General features: G+C 44.8%; 1 protein-coding gene and 1 long non-coding RNA gene across 2 annotated transcripts in view; one reads left to right on the top strand and one right to left on the bottom strand.

Annotated features, from left to right (window-relative positions):
* Positions 1-185: 185 nt before the first annotated feature.
* On the bottom strand, positions 186-1,451 carry LOC121712900. Its single transcript, XR_006032677.1, has 3 exons — positions 1,246-1,451; positions 1,063-1,110; positions 186-513 (listed from the first exon to the last, which is right to left on the bottom strand). It is a non-coding gene; the product is annotated as an uncharacterized LOC121712900 (long non-coding RNA).
* Positions 1,452-8,246: 6,795 nt separating this feature from the next.
* The window catches only part of LOC121714159 (forkhead box protein J3-like), a 47,119-nt gene continuing 42,906 nt past the window's right edge, over positions 8,247-12,459 (top strand). The window contains exon 1 of the mRNA XM_042099363.1: positions 8,247-8,582. The gene's annotated coding sequence lies outside the window, so the exon portion shown is untranslated. The remainder of the gene's footprint in view (positions 8,583-12,459) is intronic.

The following is a 12,459-nucleotide window of genomic DNA, read 5'->3' as shown; positions in this document are numbered from 1 at the left end:
CAGGTTAGAGTGAACTGGCTTGTTAGAATATATTTGTGCCGCCACCACCAGCAGCCGCTACCACCAGCAGCCGCCACCAGCAACAGCCACCACCAGTAGCAGCCGCCACCAGCAGCAGCAGCTACCAGCAGCAGCCGCCACCAACAGCCGCCACCAGCAGTAGCAGCTACCAGCAGCAACAGCCACCATTACCTGAAGCCGCCACCATTACCAGCAGCAGCCGCCATCACCATCCTTCACCAACACCAGCCAGCTCAAGCAGTCATCGCCTCCAGCAGCAGCCGCCTGCAGCAGCAGTGTTTGGGAAACAAATTAGTCACACTACTGTCTGAGTAATAAACATTTTAAAGCTCATTATGGCTTATGATAATTTTTTGTGTAAAATAATTTGTATTCCTACATGCAATCCAACAGCCCTTTCAAGGGTGTAATTAAACAAACCTTATTTCTACTAGCATCAGATACACAGTACTCAGCTGACTAGCTAACACCGCCAGGTTCAGCAGATACAACCTAAAAAAAAACGTCCTTAATCAACCTTAATGATCCTAGTAATCTAACATCAATAATTTACTAAATAAAATATGTCAGAGATTCACTACTGAACTTCGTAATTTTTGGTGTAGCATACATTCTTCACAGCTCGCAAAATCGAGATAACTAAGTAGCAGGCAATGACTGAAAATCGGTTGTCTACCAAGTTAAGAAAATATATATAAATTGCACTGTGCACATACAAATAAATATAAGCATATGCACCATAAAGGGCCTATTTATATAATATACAGAGTTGACCATTCAAAAGAGGTAGCTATTTAATGAATTTACGCCTGGATATAACGTTAACGTTACCTTTACAGAGGGCGAAGTCAAGCTAACAAACTAACAGGCAATCGGTGGTCTACCAAGATAAAACATATATATATATATATATAATTACGCTGTGTACATACAAATAAAGATCAGTATATGCATCATAAAGGGCCTCTGATAAAATATAGACAGTTGACAGTTCAAAAGAGGTAGCTATTTAAATCAATTTACCCCTGGATATAACGTTACCTTCACAGAAGGCAAGTCAAGCTAACAAACTAGCAGGCAATCGGTCGTCTACCAAGATAAAAAAAAATATATATAATTACGCTGTGTACATACAACAAAAGATCAGTATATGCATCATAAAGGGCCTATGATACAATATAGACAGTTGACAAATCAAAACAGGTAGCTATTTAATCAACTTACCTCAGAAGTTACTCGACAGTCAGCAATGGAAGTGAATGATGTCCAACGCCATAGAATGGCTTTTTGGAACTACGCGAGGCTGCATACCGCGGAAGTAGGCGGCAAAAAGCGTACAACGGAGTCCAATGGGAGTGTCGCAACTCTTTCTCTCTATGGCTCTGGTTTCAACCATAGACAGACAGTGAAAGATAGGTTTCAACTTTTCCAACGGCTCTTGGGGAGGAGTTTCTTTGCGCAGGCGCTTACCACGAGAACTTTTGGTGCAAAATCAAAAACTATTAAGTTTTTTAACTAATTAAACTAAGTTTAACTAACTAAAAAAAGCTAAACAGATTGTAAAGCCACATTAAAATGGTTTAAGGCTCATTACGGAATACTAACACATTACCCTAATATATATTTTTAAATATATATTGTTAATTTTATATAACTGCAGTAACCAGCATGTCATATCAACATCCTTTATCGTTGTTTTTTTTATATATTTTTTTTATTATTGTGGCCCAGTTGGGACCCATGTAGTACCCATGTTTAGTTTTAGCATGGCGTATTTTATCTGGGTTGCCCATGTGGGCCCCCAACATCAAAGCCCACTCTAAGCCCATGTCCAGCTGAAGCCCAACTAACCCAAGTAAGGCCCATGTGGGCCCCACATGGACGTGTTTGCTGGGAAAGACAGTCAGTGAATGCTGTCTCTCTTGATAGCTTGTGTTTTTATATGGAAACAAATAACGCATAGGCGAAGACTGCAGTTCAAATGTAGCCTACTGAGAGAAAAATAGCTGATTCAGGAAGTTATTCTGGTTGATCTGGCCAGGAGTTGCTTGGCTAATCTATGACTGACCCGACACTAACGTCCTAGCGGCAAAGGCATTGTGCTAAACTAGCTAGCCTACTGCAATAAAAGACAAGTATAGGCTGTAACCTATTAATTTTCATAAAGCAAGAGATAGCTCAGATCCAGAGACCATTACTCCCTGAGGAGCAGGCACCTGTCAGTTGTCATCTGCACACATGGCTTCCAGCGGTTCCCTTGTGTCAAAGAGAATTTAGGAGCGCATTCAAGACCATGCAGATGCCAATTTGCCGTGCAGCCTTATGTAACACACAGTAGCCTTCTGTAACTTCCCATAAGTAGGCTAACTCATGCCCAGTTGATTTGAATAACCTGCAGATATCTTATGCTATAATAGCCCTGCACTGTCCGGTAGCCGCAGCGGAGAGCTTGGGTTAAGATAAGGTGGATCATGAAAACTAGGGCAGTTCAAGCATGTGGTTGGTGCCTGTAAGCGCAGAAACAGCACACGCAACAGCCTGGTTTAACATTCCGCACACAGGGAAGCAGGCATACATCTTCCCCCATCACGGTTCACTGCTGCTGGGCGGGCTGGCCGGCTCGCCCCCTTCCCAGCCCGACCACATCATCACACTCCCCGATGTCACGCCAACATCCCCAGCCAAAGAGGTGGAGAGGAATCTCCCCAACAACACAAGGTTGAGGCCTCTCGCGGTGCTGTCCGTGTTTTGTAGCCCACTGCTCACAAACCTACAAGATGGCACTTCTCCCACGATTCAATCTGTAATTTTGTCGAAGAGTTTCAGAAGCTGTGTCGTGAATAATGAGGTTCAGCAGGAACGACAGAAAAAAACTCGGGGAGTTTTTATGGCTGCGGCATAAAAGTAATGAAATGCTGCCATCACATGGCCAAATATTGTAAATGGCTCAATTGGTGTGGGCAAATTTCTAAACAATAGTTGTTTTGTAGCCTAAATTTAAAACGAATGTTAGTTAATAATGTACTTTGATGCAACATTACACTTACTTTGCATTTAAACCAAAAAAGCCTTAAAGTTGTCTTAATTTAGGTCTATTGTGTAATTCTTTATGTTAGGGAGTAACTGAATAAAGTAATTGAGATAGAGCACAATGAGAGTATAATGTCTTCATATATCAAATTATTTGCACTGTGCAAGATAGGCCTAATTTATACTTTTATGCACTTTAACGTACAAAAACATATTAAATTGAATATGGCGAGATGCTCTGAGATTCTTTTTTTATTCTCAGTACACAGAATAGTGGGACATTGGTTGAATGTTGCCCCTCCTCCTGTTATGAAGTGGACACAAGATTGTTTATCTCTGGGTGGGGTGTGTGGCAGTGGCAGTGTGGTTTGATCCCAACACGTCAACTGGACTCACTTCCAGCCCAGATCAGCTGTACCTCGTTGGTTGGGCCACAACATATTTTTGAGGGGCGGATACTTTTGAAATCCAAAAAGATAAAACAAATGCATTTTGCAGTAATACACTCAGCATGTGACCATGGCAGCAGTACTTACAAACTCTGCTATAACAGCGTTTAAAAATCATGTAGCCCAATATCAAGAACCCATAGATAGATATTCTTTATTGCCACACAACAATGTTGGTGGCCATTTTTGTTACAGAGATATCTCAATCCAGTAAAGAAAAGACAAAACAAAATAAATAAATAAATGTCCATTTAAAAATGACTGCACTCGTACAAATCAGTCCATTTCGAGAGTGACTATTTTTCTGTATGCATAAGAGTTATCAAAGATTAAGATTAGGCTACGGGGGCAATACGTGCTTTTATTCAGACAGAAGTGAAGTAAGTTACTATAACTTCAAAAGATCCATGCAAATTGTTACCTTAATTTTTGTAAGTCATTTCAACTCAAGCTGTTTTTTGAGTAAATATTGTGAGACTTTTATAGTTAGAAGAACTTGGTTAGTTTAGCACAATCAACCTGATTTGTCCTCTAAAAGCTTAATTAAGTTGAACCAACTTAATTATATTAATTTGATCATATAATATAATTCAGTTGTTCTAACTATATAAGTTTCACAATATTTACTAAAAAACGGCTTGTGTCAAAATTACTTAAAAAGATCCATGCAAATTGTTACCTCAATTTTTTTAAGTTGAGCCAGTGTATTATTTTTTAGAGTGTACACACATCCATTAATTTGACCTATTTGATTTGATTTTCATGTGTCATCTGGTAGGACTAACAAATGCATGTGTGACCTGCGTTGTGTTGAACTGCACGGCTCAACCCTGCACATGCCTGGACTCAAACTCCTAAACAGCAGCACTTCGGATCCGGAGTCGAGCATGCTACCGAGCGAGCTGAGCACCCAGGCTGCTAGCTCTCTTGCCAGCACGACTCCAAAGGCGTCGGGAGGGAGGTTTACCAACGTACTGTACATACTGCACAGCTACGGACCAGCTGGCTACTGTTATACACACACACACACACACACACACACACACACACACACACACACACACACACACACACCAGGATGGAGGTTTACCAACGTACATACTGCACAGCTACGTACCAGCTACTGTTACACACACACACACACACACACACACACACACAGACACCAGGACGGAGGTTTACCAATGTACATACTGCACAGCTACGTACCAGCTGGCTACTGTTATACACACACACACACACACACACACACACACCAGGATGGAGGTTTACCAACGTACATCCTGCACAGCTACGTACCAGCTACTGTTACACACACACACACACACACACACACACACACACACCAGGATGGAGGTTTACCAACGTACATACTGCAGAGCTACGTACCAGCTGGCTACCCTTACACGTGCAAATGCAGCGGTGTGTGCAGTAGGACTAGAGAGAAAGCAGCCCCCCTGTAGAGCCAGGCCTGTCCTCCTCTCCTGCCCTCCTCTCTCCACCCTCTCCTCTCCTCCTCTTCTGCCCTTCTCTCCTCTCCTGCCCTCATCTCCTCTGCTCCTCTCCTGCCCTCTTCTCCTCTCCTGCCCTCCTCTCTGCACCCTCTCCTCTCCTCCTCTTCTGCCCTCCTCTCCTCTCCTGCCCTCATCTCCTCTCCTCCTCTCTTCGCACCTCCTCTCCTCTCCTGCCCTCATCTCCTCTCCTCTCCTCGCACCTCCTCTCCTCTCCTGCCCTCATCTCCTCTCCTCCTCTCCTGCCCTCCTCTCCTCACACCTCCTCGCTTATACTGGAGGTCTTCACTTCCCTGACAGCAATAAGTCCGACATCCTTCATGACGTTGCATTTGGAGTGATTTCATGCGGCACACGCTGGAGGGCTACAGAACAAGGGCAGGTAGCATGCAGCCCATACCCCTGTCACTCCAAGGGCAGGTAGCATGCAGCCCATACCCCTGTCACTCCAAGGGCAGGTAGCATGCAGCCCATACCCTTGTCACCCGGAGGGCAGGTAGCATGCAACTCATACCCCTGTCACTCCGAGGCTCCGGCCAAGGTCTGTGTGACCTTGCTGTTGTTTTGGTATTGCATTGCTGATTGTTCCTTGCTAAGGCTGTGTCCTAAGTGCTTTCTGAATCCCCACAGTCTAGGAATAACCTGTGTTAACTGGCATGGTTTGAATCCCCACAGTCTAGGAATAACCTGTGTTAACTGGCTTGGTTTGAATCGACAAAAGAAGTGGCTATTGATTTGAAAAGCAAAACAGTTTAGGAGACCCACAACATCCACTCCACACTGCACTGCTCTTGTGTAAGACACATTGTTTCATTTCAGTCCACATGGGGGCAGTGTTGAGATATGAAATGAGAGTTTGTACAGCTTGAAAATCAGGCACCTCGGACATATTGTCCTCTATACTGTCTCTTTCCACATCCAGTGTGACAAAAGTTTCACTTTCCAACATGCAGAATAAGTTTGCATATTTGTTTGGTTGTACTTGTAGCCTATGTATTATGCACTTTGTTGATTATTTCTTTAACCTGAATGTAACAACCATAAGTCTATTGTTATAACCGAGTTGTAACGAACACATGTGTGTTATTTGGCCACCTTGACAAGTTTGACTTTGTAAGCTACAGGCCTACAGAGCCTGGGGACGATGCACATCATTAGCTCTGCCATCAAAATACATTTTAAGATAATTATAGTAACGTTGGCTGCTCAAAAAGATAAGCATCTTATAAGCAAAGATACGCATTTCTGCATATTGGTGCTTATATAGGGGACGCAATATTCTGTCTGGTGTAGTTATGACCGCCGCGCAGCGAAGCGGCGGTCATAAAGGTTTAGTCAGATTTTTTTTTTTTTTTTTTTTTTCGCATGTCCAAATTTCCGTCAAGGATTCCCGGGACACTGAAAGACCGGGGTACATGAAACTTGGTGGGCATGTAACCCCACATGGATAGCATGGAACCATCGTTTTTCGTTTTGATCTGTAGCCCCCCCGCTGGACTGGACCCCCCGAAAGGAGGGTAGGGCAGACACATTTTCTGTGAATATCTCGAGAACCGTAGGGTTTAGGAGGACCATTTTTTTTTTGTATGTTGATCTCAAGGGGCCATGTCAACCCATTCCATAACCACTCATTTCATGTATAGCACCACCTAGTTAAACACAAAAAAGTAAAAATGAGGTGTTGTAATCGCAGGTATCTGTGACCTAACATAGTCAAAACTGCACGAAATTGGAAGTGTATGATCATTATGACACCCTCTGAATGCACACCAAGTTTCGTGGAATTCCGTTCATGGGGGGCCACACAATAAATTAATTTATGTTACTATACACCAACTGGCCTGTAGGTGGCCGGAGACAGTTTTCTGTGAATATCTCGAGAACCGTAGGGCCTAGGAGGTCCACCTTTTTTTGGTATGTTGGTCTTAAGGGGGCATGTCAACCCATCCCATTACCACTTATTTTATGTATAGCGCCACCTAGTTAAAAATTAAAAAGCAAAAAATTAGGTGTTTTCATCACAATATCTCTGGCTGACATGGTCAAAACTGAACGAAATTGAAAGTGTAGGATCATTATGACACCTTCCGAATGCATGCCAAGTTTTGTGAACTTTCGTTCATGAGGGGCCTTACAATAAAATGATTTATGTGTACATTTAGTGACCGTACACCAACAAGGATTCCTGGGACACTGAAAGACCGGGGTACACGAAACTTGGTGGGCATGTAACCCCACATGGATAGCATGGAACCATCGTTTTTCGTTTTGATCTGTAGCCCCCCCGCTGGACTGGACCCCCCGAAAGGAGGGTAGGGCAGACACAGTTTTCTGTGAACCGTAGGGCCTAGGATGACCAATTTTCTGTATGTTTGCCTCCAGGGGTCATGTTAACCCATTCCATGTGCACACATGTGCATAAACAGATACACACGCACACACATACATTCACAGTAATCATACGTATGACACATACTCATACAGTAGACATATGTACGCATGCATGCACATGCACAAACACACATACGCAGACAAACACACAAGCACGCACACACACACACACACACACATAAACAGAAACGTATGCACGCACACATGCACACAATTCAAGAATTTCTCAGAATTATGAACAGGCAAGATGGGGGTGGGGTTGTATAAAATGAATTTTACATGTGAAATCTATGAACTAATCATGTTTTGGTACTTGTTGTCTAGCAGATACCAGTGAGAATTGAGTGTGGATAATGCAATTTAGTGAAACAGTTAGAATCATATAGGCCTTTCAGCATGATTTATTTTTGTGGGGAAAAATGTGCTGGACTGGGCGGCGGTCATATATTGTACCACTCTGCGGTACATCTAGTTCTTGCTCCAAGTTGATGTTGTGAGCATTAGTAATGGAATATTTTAGAGTGGGCATAACACATGCAATCTAAGTTAACAAACACATTCAGTGCATGCAGAGGCCAGCTCTGTAAAATATCAGAAGAGACATGAACTATGACTGAAGAGACTGAACTATGCATTACAAAACAAGGTAGGCTAACACAAAATCCATTTTTATACACTCACCAACTTAAAAAGCGTAGCCCAGCAAGGCACGACACATTACATCTGTTCTTTTAATACGACATAAATAATTTTGTGTGTGTGTTTAATGTTATGGAATGATTATTACGCACTGCTGATTTGAGTTGCTTAGGCTACGTTCAGCCCTAGCTCCATCTTTTGGCCATCCAGATGTGCTCTGGTAGCATTGCTTGTCTGACAGCAGCTGGAAGTAGTTCCGGAGGTTTAGCAAGAGCACAGGTCCCGGATGTTAGCTGTCTACAGCAGCGGGCGCAGACGGCAGAGAGAGATCCGCGGAGCACTGTTGACAGCAGTACGCGGGACTATGTCCGTCAGTAAGGAGTATTATTCGGGACAAGCAGCGGCAACTATAGCAGCGACCGAGAACTAAGAAACACGTTTCGCTGGGTAGAGAAAGAAGACGAAGTGTGACAAGTGGCGGAGCTGTCTTTATTGAAGTTAAAAGGTGTCCATTAGTTACTACTCCTCAACAACCATCAGAGTAAGTAAGAGCTTATTGGAGAATTGCAGGGTCTGATGCGGCCCGTGAGGAGAACTGCTCTTCGCGGCAAAGGAATGCATTAACGCGACTGCTTCCAGGGTCGTCTTTCGAACAGGCCTTGACAGACCACGAACTACAGGACGCGCAATGTGTGTTTTTGTATTTACTAGTTTAGAATTCGGTCTATTAGTAGAGAAGGTTTCAGTTCCTGTGCGAGAATGCATGTGCTCTGGTGATTTGACTTTTTACACACCTAACTCTGCTTGCACCCACAGGTTGGTCCCTCTTCCACCCAAGTTGACTCGTGTAGCTTGTTGCTCAAGTTCAGAGTTGACATGCTTGTCCTCTTAATGTCTTTAACTTAGCTATAGTGAGTGACCATTACAAAACTAGAAAATGTGTTAGCTGTCTAGCTAACTACAAACTTAAGTATTATCAACATTGTAACTGTAATCGGTGTGTTTTAACTACTGTCTAAAATCACAGCGTTGTTGCAACTTTTAGCTTGACACTTGAGTCGACCAACTGGAATGCGGTCAGTATAACCTGATCTCGTTGACATGTAGCTAGCTGCTAACGATAGCTAACATTAACTGTCAAAGTTGTCCCGCTTCTCTGTCCCTTAAATAATCGGAGTTAAAGGGCTTTAGGGCTAACTTAACCGTCACGTAGTCAGCTGTTAGCCACACTTGCCAGTCAGCGATGGCGCATGTTTTGATGGATCCAGGTGTCACTCCTGCGAAGCCATCCATGCCCTCTTGCACTGCCCAGCCGGTAACGTTATACACCATGCCATGGCACTGACCTCTGCATCGCACAGAGTTGCAGGCAAGTACATTTACCCGTATCGAAAAAGGTGACGTTTAGCGACAGATTTAATGTTAGCCGTCCCTCGTGTAATCGCCCACGCCTTGGAGTCTTGGCCCACGCTGAATCTAAGCGCGAGGGTTGTGCATCGAGAGGAGTGTCTGTCTTTTTGAACTCTTCATCATGAAGCGCTAGTTGTCCGGTATGTGCAGAGTGGTTTATGCCGCACGAGATGCCCGTCACCCAGCACTTTGAGGTGGGGTCTCCTCTCAGAGCAGACGAGCTGGTAGTCTGGATCTCCTACCTTCACGGACCCCAATCATCATAGACAACATCTTATGTTTATTAGACAGCCTTTCAGGAACGTGCATTACTGTAGCCTGACTAACACTTGGCCAGGGCAAATTTAGATTGACTAGCATTACTGGTTAGTTACCTATATTACATTGGTCTACAGTGGTTACATTGTAACCACACAGTTGTTACATTACATTGGTTTACAGTGCCTTATTATGGGATGGTTACATTTTACTGGCATGGCATGGATGCATACATGTGGAGATAATGACTAAATGGGTATGATTACACTATATTGTAGTGTAAACTCTTGGGGTGAATGTTTGTATACCCACGTGTCTCCAATAACTAGGCCTCTATGTTTGACAACATCTAACTTATTTTCTGTTGCAAATGCATCAAACAGTGCTGTAGATGTGGCTGCCCCTTATAACCTATTTTATACAGTCTGTGCTTGTACCATTTGCCCACAGTTTAAGACGCATCAATCTGCCGTGTTATGTTCCTGGAAAGGTGCAGTAGGACTATCACTCAGTGCTCAGTCTGTTGGTCATTTATATCAGTTCTTCCAGCAGTGCAATTCATGAACCCAGCCACACTGGTATAAGAACTGAAAAATCAAGTCTTCATTTGTTGTAGAACGACGGTCCCCTGACAGCAGTAAGCTAGCTCTTTGAAGGGTGTTTGTGAAGCACCAACTGAAGCGGTGGTGCCTATTTATTTATTTATTTATTTATTGAGTGAGTTCATTTAGCTTCATTATTTGGTTGAGATCCTGATTTCCATCAAGACGGGCGGGCGCAGCCTGAACGGACCCATCAGCCCGCGGTGAGCTGGGGGACGTGAGAGTGAGAGAGCGAGGGGGAGCCGGCGCTAAATGTCGTTGATTGAGGGTAATTTGGCGGTTTAATTGTTGCACAGCTGTTGCGCTCATTGCTGATTGCCCTTTGTAGAAGTTTGCTGTTCTTCCCTGGCAGATTCATGCGAGTGTCATTGAGGCATGTGATTCGGAATCAGCAGAGGGGTTTCAGGGAGCAGCCATTCACGGCCCTAAACTGGCCCTGATCTGGCCCTGATGTGGCTCTGATGTGGCCCTGATATGGCTCTGACTTCTCCATTGTGACTCGCTCAGACTGTGAGGGTCAACAAGGTCGTTTCTGCAGAAACCTGCATCAGGTCTGCATTGCCACATGTGAGCATCGTGGGATGCAATGGATTCCAGGAAGTCACCTCACCTGCAGTCCCACCCAAAGTACCTGGCTCCGAAGTGCGGCGCGAGGGGTCAGAGAGGGTGGGGTCATCCTCCGACCTCTGACCCCAAGCACGAACAGGGTTCTGTGTCAGGTGCAAATGCAGTTTCATGCCTTCTCCCTACCAGTGGGACACAGTCTATCTGAGACATCTGAAAGGATAGAGGGGAATTTAAGGATTAGTCTTTGTTCCCTTCTAAAGGTTATACGGCATGATGCAGATAACATTTGGCATTAATTTGCACCGGTACACTAGCATCCCGGCATGTAATGGAGAATACACACATACACACACACACACACACATACACACACACACACACACATACACACACACACATACACACACACACACACACATACACACACACACACATACACACACACACACACACATACACACACACACACACACACCGGTACACTAGCATCACGCCATGAAATGGAGAGCACATTTGCAAGGAAATCTCAGAGCATCAGCCTCAACAGACATGTTATCATTGCAGATAAAGGGAACACTGTCTTCAGTGTAAGTGTGTGTGTGTGTGTGTGTGTGTGAGAGAGAGAGAGTTCAGGCTGGCGATGGTTTCAGGTAATCACTGCATGCTCAGTGCTTTCATAGTTAATCACAGAGAAATGAGGGCTTTGGCTGTATGAGCTCAGCTTGAGTGTATGTGTGTGTGTTGGTATGTGGGTTTGTGTTTGTGTGTGTATGTACCAGAATGTGTCTCCATGTATCTGTGTGTCTATGTGTGAAAGTGTGTGTATCTCCATGTGTGTGTGTTTGTGTGTTTGCGTGCGTTTGCGTAAGCGTCTTTTCCTCTAATCATTGTGGTGCATTACCAATGAAAGCGCCGAACAGCAGGCAGCAATCCCGAGCCGTGGCGGAATGATCTGGCATCCCCTCCTCCCTGCTCCCTCCGCGTTCCGCCGCCTCCACCTTCCCCGCGTCAGGCCTCTGAGCACTGGTGACTCATGGGCCGCCAGCCTCCCGCCGGACAGGTGAAAGGCTGCGTCACTTACCGCTTTTGTGTGCGGGGCCCCCTGGTGGCCGAGGGGAATAAAGGTACAGCGGTGAGTTCAGCCCAGAGTGCTGGCCTGTGGCTGCCTCACACCGCTTGAGTGGCAGCTCGCTCACCAGAGGAACTGCTGAGTGCTGCCGGATCGGGACCAGGTGTGGGCCTTAACTGGGCCGGACTCTCAGACTGAGCTGATTTCGGGCCAGTTGGGGCTTGAGTAGCAGGCTGTGCCTCAGAGATGATGGGTGAAACATACAGACAGGCTATACCACGCAGACTATACCCGCAGGCTATACCACACAGACTAGACTATACCATGCAGACTATACCACACAGGCTAGACCAGGGGTCTCAAACTCAAATGAGCTGGGGGCCAATTCTGCCAACGTCATCTGATTGGAGGGCCGGCTATTTCTGAAAATGCAATGTTCTTTTTTTCAAATACCACACAAAACTGCAAACAGAAAGTGCAAGTGTTTTTATCTAGTTTTAGACACCTGTGCT

This window comes from Alosa sapidissima, chromosome 7 (genome assembly GCF_018492685.1).
Source record: "Alosa sapidissima isolate fAloSap1 chromosome 7, fAloSap1.pri, whole genome shotgun sequence".
NCBI lineage: Eukaryota > Metazoa > Chordata > Actinopteri > Clupeiformes > Clupeidae > Alosa > Alosa sapidissima.
The sequence above is the reverse complement of the archived record's forward strand: the minus strand, read 5'-3'. Positions and strand labels throughout refer to the sequence as shown.